Raw genomic sequence first — 11,694 nt, 5'->3', positions numbered from 1 at the left:
GGTGGACACACATTCACAGGCATACTTGTTGAGTCTTACAAATTCGCGTTCATACTCGCTCTGAGACATTTTCCCTGCTTCAATTCAAGGAACTCCTTCCGTTTTGATCAATGAATCACTGACTTATGTATTTCTTTCTAAATTCTTCTGGAAGAAATCCCAAGTAACTTTTTCTTTTGGCACCACTGCAACCAAAGTCTTCCACCGGTGGTGTCGAATCTCTCAAAAGTGATCTGACACTTTAAGCATTCCTCGGGTGTACATGAGAGCTCATCAAATACACGGGTAGAATTTTCAAGCCGAATTCCGCTTTCTCGGGATCATCATCGATCTTTGCTCTAAACTCTTCAGCCCTTGTTTTGAATCTTGTCAACCGGAGGCTTGTTCATTCTTACCAAATCTATACCTTGAGCACTCTGAGAATCGTCGAGGTATAGGAGGGGTGGAGGAGGTTGAGCATTTGGATTTGCTCGAATAAATTCAGTATACCAATTGTTCATCATTTGGAGAAAGGCATCCCGAGCCTCATCTCCTTGTCTCAATGTCTCAGGTCTACTTTCCACAGTAGCGGTCCCTCAAAGGGAGCCGGCAGCGCATTACTAAAGACATCACCGCAGTTCCTTGAGGATCCATTACTATATTAAAACAAAACACGCTTTAGAATAATCAGAGTCACCACACTATCACAATATTTTTATGGCATGTATAGCTAGACTTTTACACACACTTTATTAGTCCGAGAACCGACTAAACCATAGCTCGATACCACTAAATGTAACACCCTTACGTTCTCAGTCCCGGAGCAGGATACAAGGTATTACCGAACATAATACCTACCATTAAACATAATCGAAATATAAATATGTCTTGAACAATATTAGCCAACTTTAATGGCTTGTACAAATTAGCTGGTCGAAATCTTGTAACTAATATTTTAAACCTAGACAAATATGAAACGTAACAAAATAATTAAGCCTACTATACATGCCATAATTCAAAACGTTTAGTTCAAATACCCTAAAGTAGGATAGTGCGGATAGATCTTCACGATCCTTAACTCCCGAGTAAGCGGAGAACACTATAAGACAAAAGAGAGAAACAAAGTAAGCTTATAGCTTAGTAAGTAAGTATGTAAATACTAATTAAAAAAATCTAACATGTTTACACAACAATTCAAGTACATCTACTTTAACTTCACTATTCATTCCACTTTGATTAAGCTGTCTCTGCTGCGTCATATTCACTAAATAAATCATAACTCGAGTTACCAAACTCGAAATTCAAATCCGTAAAATTTCCTGAATCTAGACTCATAAAGCTTTTTGCTAATTTTTTCTATAATTTTTGGTTCAGCCGATTAGTACAGTTTATTAGTTAAAGTTTCCCCTGTTACACAGCTCGACTGATCTGACCTCTGTTCACTACAAATTGAATTTCTCTCAGTACACAATTCAAACAACCCTGAAGTCTGTTTCATTTAAAATAGTCTCAATAAGGAATTTAGGCATGTAAACTATATTTCTTAATTTGCTTTGTACAATTTTTAATGATTTTTCAAAGTTGGAACAGGGATCACGTATTCATCCTGAGCAAGTCACATACAATTGTAAATATCTCAAAATATAGAATTCCTTTGCTTGCTCTGTTTCTTTTATATGAAAGTAGACTCATTAAAATTTAATTTCACATCTCATTCAACCTCTAATTATATTCCTCCTATTTTTGGTGATTTTTCAAAATCACGTCACTGCTACCATCTAAAAACAGTTTTAATGCTAATTTCACTCTTTCACAAATTCTTTATGCTAACCTCATTTTATCTTATATTTGTATATACCACAAATCATTTTCACCATATTTCATTCACCATAAGTATAGGTCCAAACCACAATGTCACCACAAAACCATCCCGTTGAACAATTCGGATCAATCCTCGATATTTAATGGTTTCAGCACACAGCCCCACCATCATACTTCGTTTAGTTCGGCTCTCTTGTACACATGGTGAACACTTAGTACCACTCATGCGACCTAGCCGATTTGTCTCGTAGCTCTCTTGTCTACATGGTGTCCTTCACTTGGAATCACGCATGCGACCCAGCTACATTTATCTTTCACGTAGCTCTCTTGTCTACATGGGATACATCTCGTATCACACATGTGACCTAGCTACTACAGGGTGTCTCGTAGCTTTCTTGTACACATGATGTGCACTCGGCATCATACATGTGACCTAGCTACGCTCCATCTATTTTATTCGATTTTTCCGAATGTTCAACCGGGATCTCTCTCTCTATTATTTATTTCCATTCTTCCAATAGTCGATTTATACTTCAACATCAGCTAGTATATACATATAATAGGCTGAAATATAAGAATGTACATGAAATTATTGTAATATTTACATACAAACTTACCTTGGTGCAAAATGTGGAAATTTTGCAATTTAATCCAAAACTTTTTCCTTCCCGATTCGAGATCAATTCGCGTCTTTCTTGATCTATAATAACACATTTAGCTCATTTAATACTCATACTATTTATTTCAATCCAAAAATCACATCATGGAAAAATTACATTTTGCCCCTAACTTTACAAAATTACATTTTTGCCCCTAGGCTCGGGAATTAATTTCAGCCCTTATTCTTATGTTTTATGATATGCTGAACATTTTTCTCTTCTACAACCACATCAAATTCTCACTCTATCATATAGTTATGAACAATAGGTATTTTCTACCGATTATCTTGCTTTTACTCGTTTTCACTTAAAACCGAGTAGCACAAGTTATTTAACATAATTTAAAACCTCATATTCTATCATAAAACATCAAAATACACAAATTTCACCTATGGGTATTTTTCCAAATATGAACCCTAGGTTAAATTATTACTAGCATAAGCTTAATCGAGCTTAAGGATTCCAAAAGCGTAAAGAACATTAAAAGCGGGCTTGGAATCACTTACTATGGAGCTTGAAAATTGAAGAAACCCTAGCTATGGAGAGAGGAGAATTCGCAGCAACTAAGGAGGATGATGACCAATTTTGTGTTATTTTTCCCATTTTATTTCATTTAATATCCAAATGACCAAAATGCCCTCCTTACTAAACTTTCAAAAATTCCTTCCATGTCCTAATTTTGTCCATGAACTTAAAATTGGTCAAATTGCTATTTAAGACCTCCTAATTAATATTCCAAAACAATTTCATACTAAAACTTCGGGATGCAAATTTTGCAACTTATTCGATTTAGTCCCTACTTTCAATTTAAGCACTTTAGGCATAGAATTTCATCACGAAATTTTCACACAATCATGCAATCATATCATAAACCCCAAAATAATTATAAAACAATTATTTCTATCTCGGATTTGTGGTCACGAAACCACTATTCCGATTAGGCCCTAATTCGGGTTGTCACATCATGTGCAAACATATATATACATATATGAGCATGGCCGAATTTCAAGGTGTCCATAGCCATCCAAAACACAAATTTTAACTAACATGCAAGAAGCATGAACCATGCTCATGAATGCATCATGGCCGAATATGACAATCATGCTCCTTTTCAACTTCAATCATGATAAAACAAAAAGAAAGCTCAAAATCTTACTCAAGAGTAGACAATCCATCATTGCATGCATCATCATCAAGCTTCACACTTAGCATGCAATGGCTTTATCACCATAACAACTTTGGCCAAATACCATTTCCATGGCTTAACAAAGATTTGAGCCATGGCTAACATGCACATCAAGTTAGCAACCAAAACATGCATGAAACTCCTAACACAACCTCATACATACCTTAATCTTGATGCAAACTTAGCCAAATCTCCTTCTAGATCTCTTCCAACCCAAGCATGAAGCAAAAATCCTCCCCCTTTTTCCTTAGTATTTTCGGCCAAGAAGTGAAAATAGATGAACAAATTTTTTTCTTTTCTTTCTTTAGGATATTCGGCCAAGGCTATGGAGAAAGATGAACACTTTTTTTTTGTTTCTCATCCTACTAACATTAATTTTTTTTTCCATACTCTTATTTTATTATTTCTAACATCATCCACTAGTAAAACATGTTGGGAACATGTTTCCTTGCCCATAATTTGTCATGGTAGGCCATCCACCTTAGGAAATGGGATAATTGACATGCAACTCCATTTATTTCACTTCATGCATTATTAGGCCACTTAAAAATACACCTATCACATTTTCAAGTCCTACCACATGGGTCCTTTCTTATAAATTTGCACCTAATTAATAAAAATCGAGACACGAAATATTTACGCATACAAATTCCACATACAATAAGCACGGAATATAACAGCTAATTATTCTTGTGACTCAGTTTCGTGGTCCCGAAACCACTCTCCGACTAGGGTCACATTAGGGGTGTCACAAAGAAAGATAGCTTTGGTCATAAGTGTGGTACTATGTGAAGGCCACTTTGTGAAGAAGGTAACTTTGACTACAAGGGTGGTACTATGTGCAGACTACCGGGTATCCGTTATTATTCCGATTGTTCAACTGGAAATGACTAGGTGTAATTGAATATGACTATGTGATGAATAAGTGCAGGTACGTGTGTGTAAACTTATGAGCAATGTGCTCGATATGTGATCAAACTTTGGTAAGATTGATATGAAGTAAGTGTTACAATGAAAGTTACTACAAAGAAAACATGAAAGAGTGAAATTTAGTAATAAAACAGTTTTGGACAGAAGCAGTTGTGTGACTTTGAAAAATCACCAAAAATAGTGGAAATCGAATTAGAGGTTGAATAAGATATACAATTAAAGCTTATTGAGTCTATTTTCATATAAATGAAATGGTGTAAATTTTCATATAAAGGAAATGGTGTAAGCAAAAGAATTTCATATTATAAGATATTTGAATTTTTGTGAGACATAGGTAGAACAATTTCAGAATCCCCTATTCTAATTTGGGAGAATCATTAAAAATTGTACAAAAATAATTATGGGTTATAGCTTAAAATATTTAATGAGTCTATTTTCAAAAGAAACAAATAGAAACATCATCTGAATCCCGTATGAGGAGATAATTAATTTTTAGTGAAGAGGGGTTGGAACTGTCAGACAACAAAATAAGGTTGACTTTAAAGAATAAACTGTACTTATTCGCTAAACCAAAAATTTTGAAAATTTTATGGTAAGAATATATGTGAGTCTCATTTCTAGAAAAATTAGTAGATCTTAATTTGGTGTTCCATAGCTCTAGATATAAATAATTTAGTGACTATGACTCGAATAGACAACTTGTTTTGAACTTTAGTAAATAGTGGATCTATGTGTAGTTATGATTGTATTATTTTGAAAACATATTTTGAGGATTTATAAAAGCATGATAATAATTTTTTTATCATGTACATACCTATTTACTAAGCTATATGCTTACTCCCCTCTCTTTTCCCTTGTTTTATAGTGTCACTAAGCTAGCTCGGGGTACGGAGATCGTCGGAGATCCATCCACACTATCATTATTCTTTTTGTATTTTGAAATTCATATTTTGAATTATGACATGTATAGAGGACTTGGTTATTTTGTTATATGTCATAATTGATTTGGTCTAAAATGTTGGCCTTTAATGTTTAATAGCTTATTTTGTATAAGGCCATCGATGTTAGCTAATATTAGTTAAGTTATATGTTATGATGATGCATTTTGTGAGAGGCACGAGTTGGTTGAATGAGTGTGTAATGACTGAGTATGGAAAATGTGGCATGTGAATGGTTGTGTGAAGAACACGGCCTTGGACACGGCCGTATGCCCCTATTTTTAAGAAATTTTCTAACCTTTTTCAAAGTTCTCGGTTTAGTCCCAAACTGCTTCCATAGTCGTTTTGGGCCTCGTAGATCCATATCAGGGACTTAGTGATGAAAATTGAAAAGTTCAATTTGGATGTAAAAATTTTGTCTCGATTTTGTACGATTGCATGTGTATGTTTCAGTAATTCCTCGTACCCTATTCCAACATCGAACACGGGTAAGGGGTGTTACATTTTAGTGGTATCAGAGCTATGATTTAGTCAATTCTCGGACTAACATAGCGTATGTGAGTCGAGCTATACATGCCATATTACTACTGTGATAATATGATATCTCTCAACTCTGATGAAATTGTTTTGTTAAGACAGAGATGACTTCCAATCGAGCTATTTTTCGATTATGCTGATAATGATATTGAAATGATTGAAATTAGCTTATGATGTGTCAAAATTTGGAAAGGCATGAATAGAAGTTCACGATATGTATGTGCTAATGTACGAAATAAGATAACCACAAGTTGGAAAATGTGAAAAGTGGAATAAAATGAAAGTTTAAATGGTGATAAGCCCATCCATGTTTGTTTGGCATGCATATGATGTTATGTGCCCAACATATTCGATTAATTGAATACGATAAGTAAATTTACTCAAATTAACGGAATGTGTGTTTATGTACACTTGTTCGAATAAGATAATCGAAAAATTTCGTGTAACATGACTATGTATGTTAATTAGCTTGAAGTGAATTATGTAATTGTGATGATATGATGTTGTTGACGAATGCTAAGTCATATGTTGTGATTATGAGAGTCAAATTAGAGGCTTTACGACCTCACCCCCTTACTAGTGTTGCTTTATAACACAAATTCAAGAGAATCATGTGGAATAAGTCCATAAATGTGAAACTAAAGAGTTTAGTGGTGAAATAATTAGTAATGCATACAGAGATAAGAATAGTTTGAAAAGTGGAAACAGTTTTGGAAGGATATCAGATTGTTCTAAAGATTATTCAGATTAAGCAATGTCACGGTTAAAGAAAAAGTTAATCTTGGCTAATCGACTTATTCAGATATGATGTCTAAAGTATGTGTTTGCTGAAATTTTCCTCGAATTGGTTTTTGTTAGTGAATTGAATGATGCGAGGTTCATGATGACAGAATTAGTCAGAAAAATGATAATTAAGTAGTAAAGATGTCTGTGTGTGACAATTACAATTGAAATGAATATGATGATCTTTTCTGGGTATTCTATATATTCTTTTATCCTTAGAGATATGCATGTGGTTGTTCATTTTCTGGTGAAATTCTTATCGTGTGAGAATGTTAGCTGACTATGATGTTAGACAAAAGCCCTGTTGGTCTGGTTGGTTTATGATCGGTTTTTCTTTATCTCTTCGAAATTCTATTCTGATATGTCGGAATGAAGTCAATGGTAAAAAAAATTATGTGAGACTATTCTTATGTTTCTAATGACTATGGTTTTGTTTTATATACGCGGGAAATATATTATCTCTATTATGAAGGAAGTCCAGAGTCGGTAAGCAGTGTTTTTCTTTTGGCTTTCTTTGGGGAATTATCAAGATCTTTATTATCTTCTTGTGAGTTATGTTCTGAGACTTCCGGTATGGTATCGTATCTTGGATTTTTTTATCTCGATTTTTTTATCATTCTTATTTCGTGTTTAAAGTGTGTTCTTCAGCTTGTGATAACTATGTCTATTATGATTACACTTCTGGTTCGATCATAGAAACGTGGTGATTTTGGTATCTGGATTTCTCTAATTTTCGTGTAAGGAATTGACATAGGAAAAGGTATAAGTGGTGAAATCACAAGCTTTAATTTGTATGATGGATTTCTTTTCTCAAGTAAGTTAATTAAAGTCAATGCATTCAATCAGGATGTCTTTATTTCTTTAAGCTAATGCAATTGTAAAGGTCTTGATTAGCATGATAAGAGAATTTTGAAAGATTGCGAGTTTGAGTTGTTTTAATAGCATGAAGAAATGAGCATTTTGTTATGTTATTATTTAATAGTCGAAATCGACTTGTTTGTTTTTGTCAGAGTGAGTTGGTCAGTTGAAATGTGATTTGAGTTACATGTAGTTAAAGTATCCTCAGTTATGGTAATAAATTTTGTGTATCCACGAATATATTGATGGACAGTCTAAATGAAGAATTGATATTCTAGAGAGTATGATACCGAGATATACCTATTAGATTTGTTCTAATATGATGATGTTATTATGAGTTAAAGCTGTTCTAAATGATATGGTTATCACATTTATGAAAATTTGGATGGTTTGTACATGTTAGAAATGTTGAAAAAAGTTGAAAGTATTATTAACCGAAGCTCTGGTTCTGAGTTTAGTTTGAATTAAGTAATGAATTTATGATTTTTTAGTGATGCACTATTGTACGGATTGGAATGTGTTTTATTACTAGAATGTAAAGTGATGGTTCATGCTTATATATGGTTAATGTCACATTAAAAAGAACTGTTTGACCAGTGATTTAGAGACGGTCACTTTTTTGTCTGTATTGAGAATTTAGTGATATCGTTTATTCGACGAAAGGTGTCACATGTTCCTTGATTTCAAGAATTAAAGTATCGAATGTCATAGAAAGATCTGAAGTTAAGATAGTGTTAAAGACTTGAGCTATTGAAAGATCGCGAGTGGTTATTGAGTAATCTCTGGGAAAGCAGATATAGTTACAGATGCTGAATGTAAAAATCATTGTTTATTTTGTGAGTGGGTTACAAGATTGATCTTAATTAATGATGGCCTGATTTTAGCTAAATTAAAAGCTAAAGTGATGTTTTCATTGCAAGATTGAAAATCTCAAAAATGTGTTAACGAATGGTAAGCTAAACAAGTTCAGTATGAGCCAATTTTTGATTCTGAATTTCAGGTTTGACCTGATGACTGATGTTATTGTTCTGAGATAGAAATTATGTGCGGATGAATTCAGAGCTTATGCAGGAAATTTTTGTACGAGGCTTAGTAGTACCTCGTTGGTTTATTCTAGGAGTAATAAAAATGTACAGTTATTTGAAATAGATGTTTTTGTGATTGGGTATGTAACCTGATATTATTGAGTTTATGCTCAGATATAGATTTGATAATGGATAGAAGTGAAATATCAAGAGCATTCAGGTCTATTGCAGTCAGTGATAACCTTGATGTTGTAACAGCCCAGTTTAGACCCAAGTCAGAATAGTGGTTTCAGGACCACAAAACCAAATTAAAAAATATTTTAATATTATATGTGAATTGATATCTGTCAAAGTTTCGTATGCAAATTCGATTGTTTATGTGCTTAATTTGATAAAAAGGACCTAATCGCGTAAACTGTAAAAGTGCTAGTGATAAACCATAAATTATACATATTTTTACCCCATGTTTAATGCATTTTATGGATGATTCCTATTAGAATTGATGAATTCGATGCTCCTAATGCTTTAATTTTATGTTTTATACTTAGGAGAGCATGGGAGAGCGAAAGGAATGAGAAACGGGCCAAAAATGGAGAAAATGGGCCAAGGTACGAAATCAACACAGCCTGGACCTCCTCACACGGGCAGACCACACAGCTGTGTCAATTTGGTAGGCTTGAGCATGGCCTGAAGTAATCGAACACGGGTGTGTCCCTGCCGAGCCCAAGTTGAGTCCAATTCGGAAAAGGCTAATTTTGAGGGCTTCTAAGCATTCCCAAGCCTATAAATACACCCTAGAGAAGGAAGAAAAGGGGCGCGGAGAAGGGGGAGTAAGGAATTACTCCAAGGAAGCTGATTGATCCATCTCAGAAGTCGGATTCATCATCAAGACTGAAGATCTCTCCTCAATTTCCCTTCAGGAGTTTTGGGTTTTCTTTAATTTTGTATTCTTTATTCTTCTGAGATGTTTTCTTATTTAGTTATGAACTAAAACCCCTAAATACCTAAGGGGAATGAAACCTAAGATGAATATTGTTATTATTTTCTAAATCGTATGATAAATATTTAACTTATTCTTAATTATGTGTTCTTAATTCTTGTTTTGATATCCCAGGATACTGATTCAAGACATGCTCTTATTCAAAGGAGGAATAGACCCTATCTAAGAGTACATTTATCATAATTAAGCGGATTTGATTGTGCGCCTAGACATAGGGTGACAAGATTTTGCCGGATTGGGGTGAAACCTAATAAGGGGATTCATAGATCGAGTTAATGCAACCCTAGAGTGTTAATTAGAGAAAAGTCTCGGTTATTCAATCCAGGGATTAGACGTTATTAGTCTTGATTAGGGATAATAACATAACTTAGGGATCTCTACGGAACAAGTTGAATGAATAAATCGTCGGATTCGGAGCCAAAAGAACAAATAAAGTCTAGGTGGATTTTTTCCTTAGGTATTGTCTTAAGTTAATCATTTTTCCCAAAAGCAATTCCCCAATTCTTTTCTCTGTGCATTCTTAGTTTAGATAATTAGTTAATTAAAACAAAACCTCTTTATTCTTAGGCTAGATAATAAAAAGACAGTCATTACTAGTACTTTTAGTTTCTTTGGGTTCGACAATCTTGTCTTGCTAAAACTATACTACTGTTAGATAGGTACACTTGCCTACATCGCAATAATAGTTAGTTTAAGAATGAGTAATTATATATATTTAAAACCTATCATGAAATAACGCGATCATGTTTTTTGCGCCACTGTTGGGGAACTAAGATATTAGGAACGCTCAATTTTTATTACTTTAGCCATTTATTTTTCTTGAAATTTAATTTAATAATATTATTATTATTATTTATTAACCTACCCTTTCTTTCTCTTGGCAGGTTTTTATAGTTTATGACTAGAAGAAACCCGTCGGGACCATTACTTTTTGACGAAGAAATTGATCGTACAATTCATAGAAACCAAAGAGAAATAAAGCGCAGCTTAAGATACACGGAGAACGAGCAAGAAGACGATACTCAACCCCCAACCGAAGAGATGGCTGATAACTAAGGCAATCAGCTACCTCCTACAATTGTGGTTAATCAAAATCCTGCTCCACACACTATGTATGATTATGCTAAACCTTCTTTAACAGGAACTGAATCAAGCATAGTTAGACCTGCTGTAGCTACAAATACTTTTGAATTAAAACCTAACACCATTCAAATGATACAGCAATTTGTTCAGTTTGACGGTTTGCAGGATGAGGATTCCAACGCTCATTTAGCCAACTTCTTAGAACTATGCGATACATTTAAAATTAATGGCGTTTCTGATGATGCCATACGTCTTCGGTTGTTTCCCTTTTCATTGAGGAACATAGCTAAACAGTGGTTGAAGTCGTTACCACAAGGGTCAATTACTACTTAAGAACAAATGACCAAAAAATTCTTACTAAAATATTTTCCGCCGGCTAAAATGGCTAAATTACATAATGATATCTCTTATTTTGTGCAGATGGATTTAGAAACCGTCTACGATGCATGGGAGAGATACAAGGACTTACTGAGAAGGTGCCCTTACCATGAGTTACCGCTTCGGCTCCAAGTACAAACATTTCACAATGGTTTGAATCCTTCGACTCTGCAAATGGTTGACATAGCGGTGGAGGGAACCATCAACAATAAAACACCGAAAGATGCCTATGAGTTTATAGAGGATATGTCACTAAATAACTATCAGTGGCAAGTCATGAGGACAAAGCCAACGAAAACAGTCGACGTTTATAATGTCAATTTGGTCACCATGCTTTATAATCAGGTAGAACTCTTGAATAAAAAGATTGATGGTTTTCTTAGTTCTTCACAGGTTCACCCAGTAATGCAGTGCGAAGCAAGTAGCGGTGGAACAAACCATTCGGAATACTAACCTTATGGCCACAGCATGGATAACGAGTAATTAAACTACATGGGTAATAATCCTCGACCTCAAA

The 11,694-nt window shown here is 34.3% G+C and overlaps 1 non-coding gene across 1 annotated transcript; it reads right to left on the bottom strand.

The window, feature by feature from the left end:
* Positions 1–11,187: 11,187 nt before the first annotated feature.
* LOC128294610 (small nucleolar RNA R71) lies at positions 11,188–11,293 on the bottom strand. Its single transcript, XR_008284918.1, has one exon. It is a non-coding gene; the product is annotated as a small nucleolar RNA R71 (small nucleolar RNA).
* Positions 11,294–11,694: the final 401 nt, after the last annotated feature.

Source organism: Gossypium arboreum, chromosome 6 (assembly GCF_025698485.1).
Source record: "Gossypium arboreum isolate Shixiya-1 chromosome 6, ASM2569848v2, whole genome shotgun sequence".
Taxonomy (NCBI): Eukaryota; Viridiplantae; Streptophyta; class Magnoliopsida; order Malvales; family Malvaceae; genus Gossypium; species Gossypium arboreum.
This window is presented reverse-complemented; position numbering and strand designations above follow the sequence as displayed.